Source organism: Triticum aestivum, chromosome 6D, assembly GCF_018294505.1.
Source record: "Triticum aestivum cultivar Chinese Spring chromosome 6D, IWGSC CS RefSeq v2.1, whole genome shotgun sequence".
Lineage (NCBI taxonomy): Eukaryota > Viridiplantae > Streptophyta > Magnoliopsida > Poales > Poaceae > Triticum > Triticum aestivum.
In genome coordinates this window covers 45,463,195-45,485,015 of record NC_057811.1, presented here as the reverse complement: position 1 = coordinate 45,485,015, position 21,821 = coordinate 45,463,195, and the positions used below count along the sequence as shown (strand labels likewise).

General features: G+C 44.5%; 1 protein-coding gene across 1 annotated transcript in view; it reads left to right on the top strand.

Moving 5' to 3' along the window:
• The window catches only part of LOC123143424 (uncharacterized), a 47,726-nt gene extending 27,829 nt beyond the window's left edge, over positions 1-19,897 (top strand). Inside the window, exon 3 of the mRNA XM_044562353.1 lies at positions 19,637-19,897. The gene's annotated coding sequence lies outside the window, so the exon portion shown is untranslated. The remainder of the gene's footprint in view (positions 1-19,636) is intronic.
• Positions 19,898-21,821: the final 1,924 nt, after the last annotated feature.

Below are 21,821 nucleotides of genomic sequence, written 5' to 3'. Positions count from 1 at the left end.
TTGTAATCCTAAAAGGACCTTCCCAACTTGGAGACCACTTCCCGAATTTTCTGTCTTTCGAACCAATTGGTAAAATCACCTTCCACACGAGATCGCCAACTTGAAAAGTCTTCAACTTGACCTTTTTATTGTAAGCTCTTGCCACCCTCAACTTATCTCTCTCTATGGCCTCCAAAGCAACCAAACGTTTATCGGCGACTTCATCAATATTGTCCATCATCAAGTTATAAAAGTCCACCGCCGATAAATCATTTTGTTTGGCTATTCTCAAAGCATTCAAATTCACTTCCACTGGTAAAACAGCCTCTTGACCATATACGAGCTCATATGGAGTTACCTTTGTAGCACCATGCCTTGAGATTCTGTGTGCCCACAAAGCTTCGGACAGTAGCTCATGCCATCTCCTTGGATTATCCTCAATCTTTTTCTTGATGAGCTTGATCAATATTTTATTGCTAGACTCAGCTTGTCCATTGGCTTGGGCATAATATGGAGAGGAATTGAGCAACTTTATCTTATATGACTCGGCAAATTCTCTAACTTGATGTGACACAAAGGATGAACCTTGGTCTGTAGTTAATGTTTGAGGAATGCCGAATCTATGAATAATGCGCTCAGTTATGAATTGAATTACCTCTGTATGAGTCATATTTTTGAGTGGTATTGCTTCAGACCATTTAGTGAAATAATCAGTCGCCACCAACACGAACCGATGCCCCTTTGAAGAAGAAGGATGAATCTCTCCAATAAAGTCCAATCCCAAACCTCTAAAAGGCCACGGCTTGATAATAGGATGTAAGATAGCAGCGGGAGCTAACTGAATATCACCAAACTTTTGACAAGCTTCACATCCTTTATAGTATCGGAAGCAATCATTAACCATTGTCGGCCAATAAAACCCAGCACGTCGTAGTAACCATTTCATCTTGGGAGCCGACTGATGAGTGCCACAAATACCTTCATGGACCTCTCCCATAGCAACTCTCGCTTGGTCCTCGTCCAAGCATTTTAAAAGAACATCATCAACCGATAGGCGATAGAGACCATCATCTCTCATTGTGTATTTGAAAGCCATACGCCGAATGGTCCTGTCCACCCTTTTACTAGGATCACACAAATAATCAATAATGGGCTTCCTCCAGTCTTGATTTTCTCCTGTATTAAATATTTCATTAGTGGCCGAAACGGTGGGCTTCGGTTCGGCCTCCCCTATGTTGGTAAGACTAGACATTGGCCTTTGAGAAATATGAAACATCCACGATCAACATGATAGCCGGATGCTTGTTGTGCCAACTCATTTGCTCTCCAATGTCATGTCTAGATATATGAGCAATGCTAAAATAGTCCAAAGTAGAAATTATATCTAGACATTTATCAAGATAAACATTAAGTGATTCGTCCAAACATTGAAAGACTTTGGATATTTGTTGCACTACTAATAACGAATCACCAAAAGCCTCAATATGTGTAGCACCTATGGCAAGCAACATCTCTAAGCCGAATAACAATGCTTCATATTCGGCTTGATTATTTGTGCAAAAGTATTCTAAGCGGCATGAGGCTTAAAAAACAGCACCATCAGGAGATATATAAACAATACCAACACCTTGGCCATTACTACAAACTGAAGCATCAAAATATAATCTCCATGGTACTAATGAGACAAGGTTTATATCAATATCATGTTTGTCATCAATCCGATGCTCAACAATAAAATTAGCAACAATTTGGCCTTTCATGGATTTCAAAGATTCATAAGCCAAATCATATTCAATTAAAGCATAAGCCCACTTGCCAATTCTACCACTAAGAATTGGCCTATGCAACATGTATTTGATGACATCGGTTTGATAAGCTATAATGCAAGTACTAAGCACTAGATAATGTCTCAATTTTGTGCAAGCATAATATAAGCATAAGCATAATTTCTCAATAAATGTATACCTTGTCTCGGCGTCCAATAAGCGTCGGCTCAAATAAGTAATAGCATGCTCCTTTCCTTCGGTCTCTTGAGTCAAAACGGCACTAATAACACCTTCCTCCGCTGCAATGTAAAGTCTAAATGGCTCCCTGTGCCTGGGCGCTTTCATAACCGGAGGAGTGCACAAATATTTCTTAATCATATCAAATGCCTCTTGCTGTTTTGCCCCCCAAGTAAAATCAACATCATTCTTTAACCGAAGGATAGGAGTAAATGCATCAACCTTCCCTGATAGATTGGCTATGAACCTCCTCAAATAATTGACCTTGCCAAGGAACTTTTGCATATCTCTCTTGCATGTTGGAGCCTCTACTTTCTGTATAGCTTCTATCTTTTTGGGATCAATTTCCATGCCATCTTCATGAATAATGAAACCCAGAAACTTCCCAATCGATACACCAAGGGCACACTTCAAAGGATTCATTTTCAACCCATATTTCTTCATTCTTTCAAAAGCTAAGCGCAAATCGGCTAGATGGGATTCGAAAGCATCCGATTTGACAACAATATCATCAATATAAACCTCAAGTATAAAAACCTCAAGTATAACACCAAGTAAATCATGAAAAATTAAATTCATAGCCCTTTGATACGTGGCACCGGCATTTTTTAATCCAAAGGTCATCACTGTCCACTCAAATAAACCAAGGAAACCGGGACATCGAAAAGCCGTTTTGGACATGTCCTCTTCGGCCATAAAAATCTGATTATACCCCGCATTACCATCAAGAAAGCTAATGACCTTATGTCCAGAAGCATCATTAATAAGCATATCGGCTATTGGCATTGGATATTCATCTTTAGGTGTAGCTCTATTCAAATCTCTGAAATCAATGCACACCCTCAACTTGCCGGAGCCCTTCTTCTCTACTGGTACAATGTTAGAAATCCACTCGGCATACCTGCAAGGTCTAATAAAATTAGCTTTAAGCAAACGACTGATCTCTTCCTTGATCCGGTCATACTTTTTGGATTAAACTTTCTGGTCGATTGCTTGTATGGCCTAAAACCGGCCTTTATAGGTAACCGATGCTCCACTAGCTCTCGGCTTAAACCTGGCATCTCATGATATTCCCATGCAAAGCAACAAACATATTCTTTTAATAGCTCGATCAACTTAGCCTTATGATCGGCTCTTAAATTTTTGTTTACAAATGTCGGCCTAGGAATTGAACCATCTCCTATATCTATCTCTTCTAATGGATCAGCTGATGTAAAACCTTGTCCTAGTTTATCCATATCATCTAACTCTTCTATGGACTCATACATATCGTTCTCATCGGACCGATATTCTACAAGACGTTTCTGTAACCACTCTTGAGTTAGGATCCATTTAAATACATCATACCTTGGAGCCGATTACCACCAACCGGCTTTAAAGAAACGGGCACAAAACCACTTTTCGTGGCGCTAAGAAAATCATATTCTGATAAGTCTCGCCCCGTCAAGCAAGTAGCATTGGGATGTTGCCAATCCACCGATGCATCGGCCAAAGCAACACAAGCCGAATTATCCGCATGAATGACTTCTACTTCATCATCAACCCATTGAATTAAAAACTGGTGCATAGTAGATGGCACGCATTGGTTTGCATGAACCCAATCGCGGCCTAATATCACATTGTAGTTACCTTGCACCTCGGCGACAAAGAATGCGGTAGCCAAAGTTTTGCTTCCCACCGTAAGCTCCACATACATTACACCTTTGGCTTCAGTTTTCTCTTTGCCTTCAAATCCATTAAGCACCACGTTGGTCTTTATTAACTCTTCATCACGCAGCCCCAACTTTTTGAAGACCGAATATGGCATAAGATTCACCACAGCACCACCATCGACAAGCATTCTAGCAACCGGCGATCCATTAATATGACCTTTAAGGAACAATGGCCTCAAGTGCGTCACCGGTTCTTTTGGCTTCTCGAATATAGCATTTTTAGGACCAAAATCTAGCTGAGCTACTTCCCTTTCTTCATCTGTAGCACGAAATTCAGCGGGTAAGTAATACACCATATTAATATACATACCTTCATGAACCGGTGTAGACTCATAATCAAGCATTTCATCTTCTTCCGCAAGCATGTTCACTGACTCCGAAATATCTTCAAGGGAAGAGGAAGTAGTAGGCAAAGTGGATGATGTAATAGTAGCCGCATCGTCCTCCGTTGGTGGTGTAGGTGTTACGATGATCAATGCAGAAGCTGCTACGTTTTCCTTTTGCTTTGGCCTCCACACTTGTTTTGGGGGTACCATGGGACGGCTTTCATTGAAATATTTATCCCTTAGCTTTTCTGCTTCTTATTCCTCCTTCTCATGACTCCTCATGCGCTGCAATCTCCTTTTTTGTGCCTTGGTCAGACTGGAAGGACACCACTTAGGCTGAGTATATTTTGGATCCCTCGACATGGCCTTGCTTGTGCTAGCTTCATGATCATTAGCCATGGGACCCTGCTGGACAGCAGCCACACTCTTTATTAGAATCAACCGGATTATCACCAATAATCGGCTCTTTGATTGTTAATTCTTTAGTGCCTATCATAATAATTTCAGCACTAGTATTCTTCCCCTTTTGCTTGCCAGGCTCTGAAATTTCAGTACTTGGTGATTTAGCACGCCACACTTGCTTGCCAACCCTTCCATGGTTATCTTGCATTGGCCGATTGACACCGTTGTTCAAACGGCCTCGTGTGGGATAAGAAAGCCTCTCATGAACGGGCCTCCTTGGTTCAGCCCAACCCGGATGAAAAGCATAAGGGGCCATTGGGGGCTGCCCCCATCCTCCATTGTAGCATCCCATGTAGTATGGCGCATAGGGGGGTGGCGCCATCCATGGTCCCGGTGCCCATGACCCATATGGCCTTGCATGATGCTGAAATTCTTCCCGAGGAGGTGACCTTGAGCGCTTCAAATTAATGCCCGGTCAGAGCTAGAACCGGCCGCTTGATTGGCATACTTGGACAACAACATATCAAAAGTTGGCTTGATTCTCTTGCGCTGCACTTTAGCTTCATTCGTCTTTCACTTGCCAACCTCTGGACTCTTGGGCTTAACAAATTTGACATGAGTGTTCTCTTGCACTTGTGGTTGCCCCCCGAGTGTAGGATTCTTGATGGTGCTCTTGATTACCTCCTTGCCACCGGGTTGCTCGTCTCCCCAAGACCTTGTCGCTCTCCTTATTTTTCCTGGGCTCACCAATGACAATATTATTTTTATTAGCTGATTCGGCTATATTGGGCCGAATTAACATCTTCTTCCCCTCCAAATCCATGGTGTTTATTGGGAAAGGCTGCTTATCAACTTGCATCTCAGAAAAATTCAATCGTCCGTCATTAATGGTCGATTGTATCTGTCGTCAAAAACATTACAATCATTAGTAGCATGAGAAATAGAATTATGATACTTGCAATAAGCATGCCATTTCAGCTCTTCGAACGGCGGTAAAGTATGAGATATTCTATCTTGGCTTGCAACAAAGCATCAAATATTTTATCACACTTAGCAATGTTGAAAGTAAATTTCATCTCTTCATCACGATTCTTATGAATCGGCTTTAAATCATTGCAAGTAAACGGTTTGGCCTTAGATGGCCAAACAAATTCAGCAGCATAAATATCACCCTCATCGTCTGAGTGATCACTATCATACTCAACCATATTCATCTTAGGACGATCAATTTTATATCTATGCACCTCTTTAAGATCTTTGCTTCGGCTTTCCTGAGCCAAAGCCCTTTGCAAGACTTAGTTGATATTTAAAAACTCATGTCCTTCTAGCCTTTCTCTAATGTGAGTTCTCAAACCACTAAGCACAAGATCAGCCAAATCTCTCGGTTATCACCAAACTATAGCACCGGTTTTTTGTATCTCTAAATCTTTTGACATAATCGGAGACCGATTCATCATGCTTTTGCTTAACCGATGTAAGATGGGATAGTTTAAGCTCATTGTCACCACTGTAGAAGTGATCATGAAACTTTTGCTCCAATTGAAACCATGTAGTAATAGAACCGGGTGGTAATGCAGAAAACCACGAGAAAGCAGTACCAGTTAAAGATAAAGGAAAATAACGTACTTTCCACTCGTCTCGTGAACTTGCCTCACCTAATTGTGCCAAGTATTGACTAACATGCTCCCATGTAGTCTTTTTTCCCTCTCCGCTAAACTTCAAAATCTGGAACTTTATATCCGGGAGGACATGGCATGGCATAAAAAATTTCTAGATATGGTTTCCTGGAAATTCGTGATTTAGGTAGTTCAATCCAACAATGCTCTGGGAACACCCTAGATATTTCCTCTCTGACATTAGCCAAAATATCACTCGTATTGAGTGACGTTGCGTGTGGTTGTGGCGCATGGTGAATATGATTTCTAATAGTTGGTACAGTGCTAGTCGGAAGAGATGGTGGTGTGTATGTTGTACCATAGTTCGGCAGCAATCCACTTGGACTTGCCGAACCGTAACCTAGCAATGCAGTTGGATTCACTGAACTTGGTATGTTCATGGCAGGATTAAAGGGTGGAGCAACAAGTTGGTTTGTTTGACTGGGATAAGAATTCAACGGCACGGGCGGCATTGTCTATGATAGCTTGGTAAATAAGATCATTATTCTGAGCAATAAGAGTAGTAATTTCAGCCGACTGTTTAGGAGAGAAGATTTTGCTTACAGCCGGTTCTACCTGCTCATTGTGAAGAGGAGGAAACTTGATTTCTTTAATTGAAGTGATGTTGCCTTGGCGATCCTTTTTGAACTTAGCAAGGAACTCCTGCATCTCCTTCTCTTCACGCGCCTTCTTGTACTCCTCAAAAGCTTGGCGATGTTCTGCCGATAATTCCTCAAAATTGGGCTTGATGATGTTATCGGCATCCACTTCAGATGGCTTGGGAAGATCGACCATGATGGATGATGATGATTACTCTTTTTCCCCAGCGGAGTCGCCAAAAAGTGTGTTCGCACACGAACACGTCACGTGTACCCTCGACGCCGGGGGTGATGCACCGCAGCTCACGTCGAAGGAGTCTCACCGGAAGCGCGATTCGCAAGTCGACCGGCGAGACCTTTGGGGACCCGAAACCCCACACTCCCGGGAGGGACCCCGTCGAGGAGTGCGGCGGCTATGGGCTGCCCTAGGTCGGTCAAGCCGCCCCTAGAGCATTGGTATTCGCAGCTCTCCAACACGAAGAACGACGAAGAACGAAGGAGCAAGAACGAGGGAGGGACAAAATGTAGATGAAAAAGTAGTAGATGTGTTTTTTGCGATTAGGTGTTGTTTAATCGGCCGTCACCTCTCATCTATTTATGAGGCGGCTGGACTCCCCGTACAAGAAAAGGACTAAAAATTCCGTCCGAAACATCAAAAACCCTAACCTAACTCGGACAAGAATCTTTGGTAATTTCCCGGATCAACTCGGTCCCACCGATTGGTTCGTTTCGGTCCCACCGAGTGAACGTTGCCAACTCTCTATATCCTTCTGTAATTTCTCGGATCAACTCGGCCATCGATTGGTTTGCTTCGGTCCTACCGAGTGAACATTGCCAACTCTGGTAAATTTTTGGACCAACTCGGTCGGTCCGAAATGACTCCGCAGCTTTTGTTTCTGACCTTGTTTTGCCTCCACGGGTTGCATACGACCTCGGATTAAGATGATTTTTATATCAAAATCGATTGTTACGACGAGACGAAGACAATTCATGTAGATCATTTTTCCATACGAGGCAGTCCTGGGGGCGTAATCAGCCGAATAGTGTTCTGAATACAAAATCTTGGTATTTTGAACACAACTTCGGTCTTCGAGATGAGATCGGATGGCGATGGCCCAAACTTCAAAGATGTTCACATCGACAATACGAAACTTTTTAATGTAGATCACTTCTCCATTTGAGGCCATATTAATTAAGTTCTTGACCGTGCCAAAATCTGGTGTCAACACAATCTTCATTAGTACATATAAAAAAGGCCGAACTTGTCCTCTCCTCGATGACCTCCGTGTTCCTCATGTGAGCCACCCTTGCCCGTGCAGCATCAAATCACCCGAAAGGCATCACACTTCCAAATCAAGTTCCATCACCCAGTCAGGGAATCCACGTCGCCCAGCTTCTCTTGGCATTGTAGACTTCAGTTGCGACTCGCTCCGGAAGCTTTGCGCTCTAGCGGAGCGCCAACTTTGCGTCCTCCGAAACCTCCAAGGCACTTCAGTCAGCAATCCAGAAGGCAATTCGAAACATAACAGATGGATCCGAATGCCAACTGTGATTAACACCTAGAAAAAGGTGATCTACCCCTAGATTACACTCCACAACATTCCAAATGTATTTTGCCAAAGGGCGCCGGAAAAAAAAAGGTGATCTACCAACTCTTTTGCCCACAAAACAAACAATCGGGTTAGAATGCCTTTTCTTAACACCAACCAGAGGAATATCCTGATTTTAGGAGGTATCTTGACCTTTCACAGGAATCTGTAGGGTACTTTACACCCAATTTGCATAGCAGAGTAAAAAGATTTCACACTATACCCTCCAGTTTTGTCTAAAATCCAGGACAGCTTGTCCTCAGAATAGACAATACTACAGGAGCACAAAGCTCTATCATATCAGACCACAACAACAACTTTTTCTCCAGCCAAAGCTCTTCTAAAAGAAAGACTTGAAAGGCCTACAGACAAGGCTTCTTTCGCTGTAATATTGTGATTCGGAAAAATCCCATATAGTCTGGGAAAAGATACAGAAAGGCTTTCATTTCCCAACCATCGGTCCTCCCAAAACCTGGTTTCCTCCCCATTTCCTACACAAAATTTACAACAAGACAAGAATAGATCCTTAAATTTCAGCAAGCCCTGCCAGAAATATGAATCACCTTGTTTGAGTTGTACCTGCCCTAGAGTACTTCCGTTTATATATTTAGCCCATAAGAAATCCTGTCATAAACCATGTTCATTAAAGAGTTTCCAAAGCCATTTTGCCAGCAAGACCACATTCATTAATTCTAGATCTAAAACACCGAGACGACCTAAATCTTTAGGTAGATAAACAGAAGGCCAAGCAACTAATTGGTATTTCCTTTTCTCTTTCTCCCCACTCCATAAGAATCTAGGTCTGGGTCTATCATAATTTTTCTTGACTCCTTTGGGAAGACCATAAAAGGAGAGCATGTACAAAGGCAAACTAGGATAGTGAAGCATTCACCAAAGTGGTTCTTCCAACTATGTGTAAAAATCTGCCTAACCAACAACCCATCCTTTTCTCCATCTTACCCACAGAGGGATTCCAATCACTATTTTCCAATCTCTTCTCATCCACTAGACTCCCTAAATATTTCATTAGCAAGCAACTCACCCTTTTTACAGGTGAACATTTCTTCAAAGAGATTAATTCTGTCAGCATCTAGCTCTATCCCAATAACCTCACTTTTATGAAAGTTCATTTTCAGACCAGACATTAGTTAAAAAAGGCAAAGCAAATACTTAAAATTTCTAGCTTGCTCCAAATTATCTTGGAGCAGTAATATTGTGTCATTTGCATATTGCAAGATGGCAACATCATCCTCCTGCTTATCTGTAGCAAGACCAGAAACCAAACCCTGTTACACAACCCTGTCTACAAGAATTGTTAAAACATCTACAGCAAGGTCAAACAGTAAACGTGAGAGGGGGTCCCCTTGTCTCAGCCCCGATGTGTTCTGAAAAAGGGACCTGCCTCTCCATTTACTTTAATTCCCACACTTTCCCTAGGAATTGTTTTCATAACCCAATCATTCCATTTGTCTGGGAATTTTTCATTTGCAGAGTTTGAAGTAGAAAAGGCCATTTTTTCGAAACGGAAAAGGGGGCAAAAGATTAATTAAGAAGAGAATTGTCGAGTTAATTAATGGAAAACTGGGTGAAAACCGATACAAACACCACCTGGGGACTACTCACTAAGCATGGAACTCCAAGACCGCACGACCGACCTAATAAACATATCCAGTGCGCAACAATCCAAACCCTCACACTTCAACAATGCAGAGGAAACCCAAATGAAAACACCTCGGCTGACGACAAAGGGCACCACCAAATCCTCGGAGGCGAGTCCAACAATGAGGACGGTTCCAGAGACTAGAGATTATCCATTTAAGCAGCTGCGAATGCCTTTCCCTATGGCGCTACACTTCTTGCCTTTGCTCCTAAGAGCATTCTCCACCTTCTTGATTTTGTCTCTCTTAGCCTTCTCAACCAGGATGCAAGCAATCACCATGCTAGATCCAGGGCTAGCCGCTTCCAAACTGGCAACCAGTCGCAAAGCTCTTGTGCAAAGAGTCTCTGAATTAGGTGTCAACGCACCTACCTTATCAACCTTGTCACCCATAGACACCACCTGCCAAATGTCCACATGAGAGTGAGTTAGCATTCACACCGTAGTCAACAAAGACGAGCTTTTGGCTCTGATCCAACAGTGCTGGTGGCGTCGTGGGCATTGTCAAGGCCCCTAGAGATTCCATCTCTTTCGGAAGCAACATTGATAGAGGCGAAGTGGACTTCCCACATAGCTCGTGCATCTCAGGCATAATTTGCAGAACGTGAGTTGCGACATCATTGGTAACTTCAATCTCAGAGGCAGTCGTCACCATAGGCATTGGCGACGGGCATGGTCTAGCACGAGGGGACAAGTCTCCACAGAAGCATGCATCCTCCCCATCCGTGCAACCAACTTGAAGCTCAGGCAGCGAAGGCATAACTGGGACAACCTGGAGTTTGTCGAGAGTTGTCTCCGCTCTTGCCAAAACACTCCCAACACACAGAAGACAGTCGTGAAGCTCAGCGTGAAGCAACTCGGCCTGCTTAGCGAGGCTGGTTGCAATGGCACGTCAACCGGGTTGGTATTGTTGGCAGGTGCAGGTGGTGCGGTAGGCAAAGGAGCAACACGTCGATGCTTTGCACGACAAGAACGAGAGATGTGGCCAAAATCAAGGCAGCTCATGCACCTGATTGGGTCCCAACACTCGCGGGTGCGATGACCCTTAGAGGCATCGGAAGCAACAGTCCCTTGGCAACACCGAAGGGGTCAGACGAACGACGCAAGCAGGCCGACAGAATGCCGCAGATGGCAGCGAGCGGCGCCCTGTGACGAGATGCCAGCCACTCAAAGGATCAACATGCGCATCGTCCTGAGTGAAGCACCCAAGCAAGTCACCTCAGCCCAGACGCACGGGATGGGCCTCTGGAGTAGTCTCGTTGACCTCAATGACAGACGTATGCGACAGACTGACAGGGATGACCGGCGCTGAAGATTGCAGCAACTTCTTCGGAGCAGCGGGCAGCCTACCTCGGAAGAGGCCACATGCGGGGCTAGCAGGGGCGCCCAGGGGGCGGCAACGCGGACCAAAGTCCCCCTTCCATGGCATGCAGCTTCCTGCAGGGAAGGGCCTCGAGCAGTACATCCATGGCAACCTCAACATCATGCGCACGGATACAACTCATTTGAAGCAGTGGAGACAACGTGCAGGCGAGTTCCAGATCCTCCTTATCTAGAACCATTGCGGCTAGAATTGCCAGGCATTGTCGTCGAGGGCGGTGTAGCGCCGGCAGGTGCAATGGATGCGGTCAGCGTCGTAGCAGTAGCGGTCACCGTGAAAAGCTTCATAACTCTTAGTTCTCCTTCCTAAACCTCTAAGCTGGAGGCGGTGGCTGTGAGCAAGGTGCCGGAGCGGGCACTGCTGGTGAGTGTTGAAGGGCGGGGAGGTTGCCGGAGCACATGCCCCAGCGGCAGGGGATACCGATAGTGGAAACGAATCCGCCGCGGCTGAGCGGAATGAGGACAGATGAACTCAGCAGAGGGAGGAACTAAGAGAGGACCCCACGGGGCTTCCTGATTCGGGCCAGCCGGAGGCAGGAGAGGTCGTGGCAAGGAGATCAGGCCGGCGGCGTTACGGGCCGGGTAGCCACAGGCGTGTCCGTGAGACCCATGCGAGCGACTTAGTCAAAAGCTTTTTCAAAATCAATATTAAAAGGAACCCCAATTTTCATTGTTTTATGCAGAGTTCAAAGTTTCACGCAGAATTGAAACACCTTCTAGAATGTATTTGCCCTTCAAAAAAGCAGTTTGAGAATTTCTGATCACCCCCCTAATGACAAAGATCAGCCTATTCACCAGAATTTTGGTAATGATTTTGAATAACACATCCAGGAAACAGATTGGTCTGTACTTTTGAATCTTGTTAGCATCACTACCTTTAGGTATAAGTGTGACTACCCCATAATTAATTCTGTCAATGTCTAGCATATTTTCATAGAAATCTTCCAATAATGCAAAAAATCAAACTTAACTGTATCCCAAAATGTTGGTAAAATTCAATGTTAAAGCCATCTGGGCCAGCTGTTTTATTAGTGTCCATTTTAAAAACAACTTTTCTCAGCTCATCCATTGAAAATGGCTTGGTAAGGAACTCCTGTTCCTCCAAAGAGCGTCCACCCGCACACTATTCATGTTCAGGGAGGTAATCTCTGGTTCTCCAAACAGATTCTTGTACAAGTCTGTAATGTAAATCTTGAGATTTTCCTACCCCTCAATCACCCCTTCATCTTGTATGAGTCTAGTAATCATATTTCTCTTATGTCTCCCATTGGCCTTAGCATGATAGTATTTAGTATTGGAATCTCCATCATGCAACTCAACCTCATGAGATCTCTGCAACTATTTAGCATCTTCCTCCTTGAGGATTTTTTTTCAAGTCACATTGGCATTGTAACTTGAAGGCTTTATCTGCAGAGTCAAGAGTAGCATCTTCCTCTAGTTTATCCAACCTATCAATTTCCTCAATTAATTTTTTTCTTATGTCTTCTATAGACTGATTCAATATTCCAATTCCACCCCTTTAATACTTTCCTGAGCTCCACCAATTTAGCATGCACTTGGTCCAATGCTGACTTCCCAGGAAATTTTTTACACCATACTTTCTTGACAACTTCATCTAAATCAGCCCTTTGGAGCCAACAATTTTCAAATTTGCAAATGTATGGTATTTTGGGCTTTTCTCCAGATGAAATAAACAAGGGTGTATGGTCAGACAGCTCCCTAGACAAGGCATTCATATGAGCTAAAGGGAATTTATCTTCGCAAGGTGATATTATCACCCTGTCCAACAGGGCAAAGGTGGGTTCTTCATGATTATTTGACCAAGTAAATTTTCTACCCACCACAGGAAGTTCCAATAATTCTCCATAAGATATGATAGAATTAAATAGAACACTCCATTAATTATATCCTCCAGGATTATTTTTATCACTTGCTTTCCTGGTCAAGGTTAAATCCCCAGCCACCATAATAGGTTCTTTAGTGCTGATCAGGAGATGCACAAATTCAATCAGGAATTTTGTCTTACTTGAAGCTTGGGCATCCCCATAAACAATCACTAAACTCTGCTGAAAGCCACTAGCAACATTTGTTTAATATAGTATTGCCCAAATTCCTGACTTATCGTAGTCAAAGAGTCATTATTGATCCCAACTAAAGTACCTCCAAATCTTCCTCTGGGAGGTAAAGAAGTCCAATCAAAATTGTTTTGCCCATTGAGAAAAGATAGATCAGAGATTGAGAATTCTTTTTTCACGGTCTCTTGTACCCCCACAAAGTCTAAACTATTTCCAGCAATTTGCTCTTTAATAGACTTCCTTTTCTCCATAATCTCCTAACCCTCTGCCATTCCGAACAATTCCCCTCAACATCTTTCAACAAAGGAAGTCTTTCACCGGTCAAACAAGATGTAAGACTTTTACTAGAAATAAAGCAGACAAAGAACTATATAAAACCACCAACTATAAAACTTTCCTTTTCATGCTCTTTCTTAACACTGTTTTAACATGAGTCTTAATTGCAACAGCCTAAAAATAGGTCTGTCTGCAAAACCTAAGGACTCCCTAAAATCAGCCGTGTTTAAAATAGGTAAATCATGAAATTCTTCATCTCACCCATCATCCTCACCCACATTCGTCATTTCTAATAAAACAGTCTCTAAATCCTCAGGATCTTGATCTTTTTTCTCAATTTCTCTTTTATAGCTAGAAAGAGCTCCCATCTGGCTTTTTCACTACTGTTAATGAGCCCAGTATTATAGTCAAACCATATCTAAGGAAACCCGCAAATCCACCCCCAGCAAATTAGTCATTTCCGGTAAACTAGCATTGTCTGTATCAAGGACAGAAACCTTAGATGTCATACCTTCAGTTCCCCCAAAATTCTTAGCTCTGGCCAGGGCCATGGCCCTGTCAAGCATGGGAATATCATCATTTTGCTTAGAGGCGATTCTTCCACTGAATCTTTGACTCCCAGTATCTTCACTTTTGTTATTCTCATTCCCCTCTTTGTTCAGCACCACCTGTTCATCTGTAATGCTAGTACCCAGTTTTGCCCCCAGACTGATAGATTTGTTAAGAGTTATATTGATGATACGCCCGCCGCTGCTGCTTGTGATTTGATCCCCGTTGTCGTCCAGATCGGGCCGCCACTCCAGGTCGTTCGTCGTACCACCATCTCCAGGAGGATGCCGTCGACTTCCAGGTTGCAGGCCCCGCTGCTCTCCCCCGGCGGGAGTTCCTAAGCCGTTGCCCGCCGCTTGAGTTCTACCTGGCTGCCGCTCGCGGTATTTCGGCCTCCGCCTGTCCTCCGGTTGTCGAGGCGCCGCGTCCTCCCCTCCGTTTGGCAAGTTCCTCCAGGCCGCGTCCGCCCCTTCGTTCGGCGAGGCCCTCTAGGCCGCGTCCGCCCCTTCGTGTGCTCGCGCCGACTCCCTTGGTCGGGTGTTGAGTGCGAGTTATTACTCCAGATCAGCTTGTGATTCCCTTAAAAAATAGAAAAAAAGAAAGAAAAAAATAGAGGGAAGGAGTCAAAAAAGGGCCATGATGTTTCCGCCGGGCCTGCATCTCCGTCGCTGCGCACAGACTTCCGATGGTGTTCCCTGTATTGATCCCGTCACGCACATGCACTGTCGCTCGGTGCTTGGTGCTTGTCCGTCTGGACTGTCCCCTATGGCGTCTTCAGCCCGCGGTGATGGTGACCGCTCTACGTCGACTCCTCTCGCGGCTTCCATGCGTGGCGTTGATCGCTCTATGTCGACAACCTCAGTGGCTTTCACATGCGACTCTTTTGTCGTGTCCCTATCCGCGCGTGAGATTGCGCAACTGCAATGCCTGCTTGCTGCCTGGGAGTCTTCACCGACAGGTTCTGCAGTTTCCGTGACCGACTCTTCTAGCACTAAGAAACCACCTTTCTACTCATTCAGGTACATCTGCATGGATTCTTCATACCGGAGCATCTTTCCTTATGACTTATGATTCTTCTACTTTGACCTCCGTTCGACCTGTTGAATCTCTTGTTCGTGTTCTTACGGCTGATGGCACTCCCCTTGCTGTAGCTAGTCGTGGCACTCTTAGCACTGCTTCATTTCATGTTCTCTCTGTCGCTCATGTTCCTCGACTTACAATGCAACTCATATCTGGTGGTCAGATTGTTGACTCTAGTTGTAGGGTCATTCTCGACTTTGATTCGTGTTCTGTTCAGGATCGTCTCACAGGCGCTCTACTTGGTGTTGGCCCTCGACGTCCTGATGGTCTCTAGGAGCTTGACTGGCTTTGTCTTCCCTCTACTGCCACTACTGCCAGTATCGCAGCCCCTGTTGCTGCATCTACTAGCTCTTTTCAGCAGTGGCATCATCGTCTTGGCCATTTATGTAGTTCTCGTCTCTCATCTTTGGTTCATCGCGGTGTTCTGGGGTCTGTCTCCGGTAACACTTCATTGGATTGTCTGGGTTGTAGGCTTGGTAAGCAGGTTCAACTTACCTATCCTCAGAGCGAGTCTGTGTTTGAGCACCCTTTTGATCTTGTCCACTCTGTTGTTTGGGGTCCGGCTCCCTTCGCTTCGGAAGGGGGTCATCGCTACTATATTATCTTTATAGATGATTTTTCTTAGTACACTTGGATCTATTTCATGTCTTCTCATAGTGAGGTCTTATCTATATACAAAAAAATTGTTGCCATGGTTCATACCTAGTTTTCCACTCCTATTCGCGTTTTTCACGAAGGTTCAGCTGGTGAGTATATCTCCCATGCACTACGAGGTTTCCTTGCCGAGCAAGGTACCCTTACTCAGTTCTCTTGCCCTGGTGCTCATACTCAGAATGGTGTGGCTGAGCGCAAGCATCGTCACCTTCTTGAGACGACGCGTGCCATGATGATCGCCGCCTCTCTTCCGCCTCACTTCTGGGCTGAAGCTGTTACCATTCCACCCATCTCATCAACATTCAGCCATCTGCTGCTCTATAGGGTGGTATTCCTTTCGAGCGTCTTTCTGGTCGTTCTCCTGATTATTCGGCGCTTTGTTTATTTGGTTGCGTTTGCTATGTTTTGCTTGCCCCTCGTGAACGCACCAAACTGACCGCTCAGTCTGTTGAGTGTGTCTTTCTTGGATACAGTGATGAGCATAAGGTTTACCGGTGTTGGGATCTTGTCGGTCGTCGGATGCGTATTTCCCGGGATGTGACCTTTGATTGAGTCTCGTCCCTTCTACCCGCGCCCATCCTCCTCGGCCTTTTCCACGGAGGACATCTCCTTTCTTTCGTTTTCGGATACACCTCCCTCTGTGCCTAGTATTCCTACTCCTCGCCCCGCTATTGCAGATATGACCCCGTCCTCTCCTACAGTTTCTTCTCCTTCCTCATCGCATGACTCTCCACCTTCATCACCGATACCTTCCCCCTCTCCACCTTCATCATCGATACCTTCCCCTTCTCCACCTTCATCACCGGTACATTCCACGTCACCACCTCCAGTGGTTCCACCTCTTCCCTCCTTTCCTTTCCATTATACTCGCCGTCCACATATTGTGGATGAGTCTACTAATGTACCTACTACTTTTGGTGTGTCGTCTTCCTCCTCTCAGCTGACTTATGGTCTTCAGTCTCGGCCTTGTCCACCGCCTGATCGATATTCTCCTTCTCGCTATGGTCTTTCGACCATTCTTGAGCTAACTTCTTATCGAGATGTTCATCCTGAATGGCAGTTTACGATGGCAGAGGAAATTGCTGCCCTTGAGCGCATCGGCATGTGGGATTTGGTTTCTCTTCCTCCCGATATTTGTCCCATCACTTGTAAGTGGGTCTATAAGATAAAGACTCGCTCTAATGGTTCTCTTGAGCGTTATAAAGCTCGTCTTGTGGCTCGTGGCTTTCAGCAGGAGCATGGCCGTGATTATGATGAGACTGTTGCACCTGTGGCCCATATGACCACTGTCCGCACACTTCTTGCCGTGGCCGTTGTTCGCCATTGGTCTGTATCTCAGCTTGATGTGAAGAATGCCTTTCTAAATGGTGAGTTGCGTGAGGAGGTTTATATGCAGCCACCACCTGGGTATTCTGTTCCTGATGGCATGGTTTGTTGTCTTCGTCGCTCTCTCTATGGCCTTAAGCAAGAGCGCTTCGCCTCTGTAGTGACCACAACTGGTTTTTCGCCCGGTGCTCATGATCCACCGTTGTTTGTCCACCTTTCTCCTCGTGGTAGGACTCTTCTTCTATATGTTGATGACATGATCATCACTGGCGACGATTCTGAGTACATTGCCTTTGTCAAGGCCCGTCTCAGTGAGCAGTTCCTGATGTCTGATCTTGGTCCTCTTCGTTACTTTCTTTGGATCGAGGTTTCCTCCACCTCTGATGGCTTTTTTATTTCCCAAGAAAAGTATATCCAGGATCTTCTTGCTCGTATGACTCTTAGTGATGAGCGCACCGTTGAGACTCCTATGGAGCTCAATGTTCACCTTCGCGCTTCTGATGGTGAGCCTTGTCTGATCAGACACGTTATCGTCATCTTGTTGGGAGTCTTGTCTATCTTGTTGTCACTCGTCCGGATATCTCCTATCATGTCCATGTTCTGAGTCAATTTATTTCTGCTCCCACTTCAGTTCATTATTGTCACCTTCTTCGTGTTCTACGATATCTTTGTGGCACGATCTCTCATCGTCTCTTTTTCCTCCATTCCAGCTCGTTAGAGCTTCAGGCCTATTTTGATGCTACGTGGGCTAATGATCCTTCAGATCGCGTTCACTTTCTGCTTATTGTGTTTTTTTTGTGGTTCTCTCATTGCTTGGAAGACAAGGAAACAAACTGCAGTTCCCGTTCGAGTGCAGAGGCCGAGTTGCGAGCTATGGCTCTTCTGACGACAGAGGTGACTTGGTTGCGATGGTTTCTGGAGGATTTTGGTGTTTCTGTTACTACACCTACCACTCTCTTGTCAGACTGTACAGGTGCTATCAGTATTGCGCGGGATCCCATGAAGCATGAGCTTGCAAAGCATATTGGTGTAGATGCTTTTTTTGTGCGTGCCGCTGTGCAGGATCATGTTATTGCTCTTCAGTATGTGCCTTCCGAGTTACAGCTAGCAGACTTCTTCACGAAGGCCAAGACTAGAGCACAACATGGGTTTCACCTCTCCAAACTCAAGGTTGTCGATCCACCATGGGTTTGAGGGGTGGGTGTTGATGATGGCCTTTGGCCTTTTGTATTCTAGACTTTTGGCATCCTCTTGTACATGTATATATTTTGGCTTTGGCCTCCTAATAATACAAGGTTGCATATTTCCTTCCACGTCATCATCAGACAACTGAACTTCTTTTGCTCCTTCAACAGCCACAGCATCACCTCCATTAACTGAGGCAGAGTCTGAAATGGGGTCCTTTTCAACTGGTGCATCTTTTTTGTTTTGGTATTGTAACAGATCGGCTTCATCCCAAGCCTTCAAATCAGCAGCCCTCTGCTTTTTTCGATCTCTAGCAATATCTTCTTCCTGGAAATCCATCCAGTCTTCAAAACCTTGAGATAGCTCATCATCATCTTTAACCCAACCTTCTTCCACAACTTCCTCTAGTTCAAAAAAGATCCTATATATCATCAATTTTGGAGTTGTGAGCTTAGTCCATCTTGGGATTTTATTGTAGTCAACCACTTCCACCTTGATCTTGACCATGCCAGTCTTCTGAAGGGTGTCCATGTCTACTTTCTGGGTTAATCCAATTGTTGATCCCACCTCAAAGAGACGATGGAAATTCTTTAGGGTTATGGGCACCCCCTTTGCTTTGACCCAGACAACACACAACTTCCCTACAGCAAGAGAGTCATCATTCCAAAGGTTAACATTGACCATCACTGTCCCACCTTTGAGAGGGACCCAATCATACTATTGCAGCTTCATTTATCTTAGCAACTGAGGGGAAGTTAACCAAGAATGCTGCGTCAGAAACTTTTTTTGCTTTCCAGTCCCACCTCCAAGGATAGGTTTTAGCCAGACATCTAACCAACTTTTTTTGCTACCGACTATCTGCTCATATATATATTTATAAGTTTCAAAAGAGTATATGCCTATTAGGTTCAAACTCAATGCATCTGTTTTATGCATTTTCCTCTGATGGAGGTATTTGAACTATTGGTCATCTTAGCTTCTGATGTAGCCAAAGAACCCAGAATATGTCAAGAGTAGAACCTGAAGGCTTTCCGATAAAAAGTAGACCATATTCAAACTAAACTTTGGAGCCTTCAGTCCAGTTTCCACGAAGGTGAAGCGGATGTTGTGTTTGAATCATACAAAACTTGTGAGATATAAGGAATGGTACAACACCTTTTGACCAATGACATTGATTATTGCTCTGCAGGTATTATCAAGTGGTGCACTGCAGACATGGCTTGATGTTTGTGGGTTCTTCCGTTCTATGTGGTTGAGATGCAGAAATGGTTTGTTGGGGCGTCCTTTTGGCGTGCTCCAGTTGGAAATTGACCCTATTCATACTGCGTAGCGCACACCGGTTAACTGTGCAGTGGGCTTGTAGGAATTTAACTGCGTAATTTGCTAACCCGCATATGTTATGTTATGTTGAACTTTTATCTGGTGCTGATTAATGAATATTGAACTGCAACTGCCTTCCTGGTTCTACTTTCCTTTTCTTTTTCTTTCGGATGCGGTGACTGAAAGAAGTGAATCCTGTTTCTCTGACACCAGTTGCCTCTGCGACGGGATCCGCTCGCCTTGGTGCTGCTCGCCGCCCTGGAGCTCGACCGTGTCTATCTGTCTATAGTTCTTGTGTCCCTCTGACATGGCACAAGAGGTACGAAGGTTTCATTCATGGTATCGGACTTCAGAAGAAAAGCATTGTTGGTTAATCCTGTCGCACAGTATCTAGGTTCAGTTCGTTGAGCTAGCTAGTGTCAGGTTTCAGTTAGTTAGCTGACGTCGTTTTTTTTCAGGTAGGTTCAGATAACTCTGCACGAGCTCACGATGCCATGCGTGCAATTTATGCAGCACAAAATCAACCGAAATAGTCGGCACATTATTTGTGTTTCAATTGTCGAGCTCACACGTCATGGAGAAGGAAGAAACGATCTTCTAGTACTGTACTGCCGAAATGAAACGAAGATACGTTCGCTACTGCCTACTGCACGCTGCAGATTGAACAATGGCCGATGAAAACAAAACCAACCCGAATTCGGTTGTAGCTAGGATACTACAGTACAAAATTTTAGACCAAATAGGATAATTCACACATCAAGAACGATAACAGCAAAAGACAAATTCCGCCAGCGTCATCATACTACCCTCCTGTGTATACGAAGATTGTTCAGACTCAATAAGAGCATAATAATTAAAAAATATATCACATTAATCTAGACGAACTCTTGAAAGGACTTAACTCCCCCAAAAAAAAATCCCTTTTGAGTAGTTATTAAGCTGCACGTAGCCAATCTCTCAAAAGTTTTAGCTGCTCAAATTTTTTAGGAGAAGCATCCGCAGATTTCTCCTCTCCAATTTAAACAACTAAAACACGTTCTCTCAAAGGATTCCCTCTTTCTCGCACGGCCTCCTCTCTCTTTTGCTCAGATGCCTCCATGTGGACGCCGCCCCCTCCATGTTCCTTGGCTCCGGCGACCACCCGCATGCTGGTCTGACACCCCCGCAGACCTCCAGACGTCAAATTCCAGCGAGAATTCGATGATTTTTTCTTCACTTTTTGTGTGTGTTTTCCATTGTCTCCGGCCACGTCGACGCTCCTCCTCATCGTCCCTGACCATGAACAAATCTCAACACGCGTGAAGGGACACCTAAGAAGCAAAAGCTCACCTGCATGAAGAATCCATAGAGATAAAAGTGGTCGCTGGCCATCTTCGACGATCCCCATGAATCATTGCATTCCATACCACACCATCGCACCACTAGGAGAAGGATAAGGGAAGAACCCATTCACAAGAAGAAGTGCCCAAGCCATAGTCCGTGGAGGACGAATTTTGCCTACTTTCTCGACTACTTCATCGCATGCTTACGCCGCACACGGTGAGCCTCTATCAAATTACTTTTGTGGAGCATCAATCCTAGGTCCTAGCTACCCCATGTCCATCAGCTAGTATTCAGAAGTCTTCGTTAACCGCTTGGAAGGAAGAATAAGATGGAAAGAGCCTTAAATGTGGGGTCCAGTTCATTTGAGGAGTTAAGTTTGAGAGTTCGTTAGGTTTGAGTTTTCTTTAATTCCTCGAATTCAAGGAGTTAAGGTTCGAGGAGTTAAATTTTAATAGTTCGGTTAGAGATGCCTTGAGATGTACTATCTTCCACCATATCATCACTATATATGTGAATCATTCATGCATGGATACTCACTCCGTTTCACAATACTCCTATCTTGCGAAACTCACCGTCCAAATTTTTTTATCGTCTAAATACATAAGACACAAGCTTTACACACCTATCTTGCGAGGCTCATCATCCAAATTGGAATATTTGTAGCATGGCTTGACCTGCGTGCATTGGAATAAAGATTATCGTCCATCTCACTCTATCATGAAGTTAGAGTC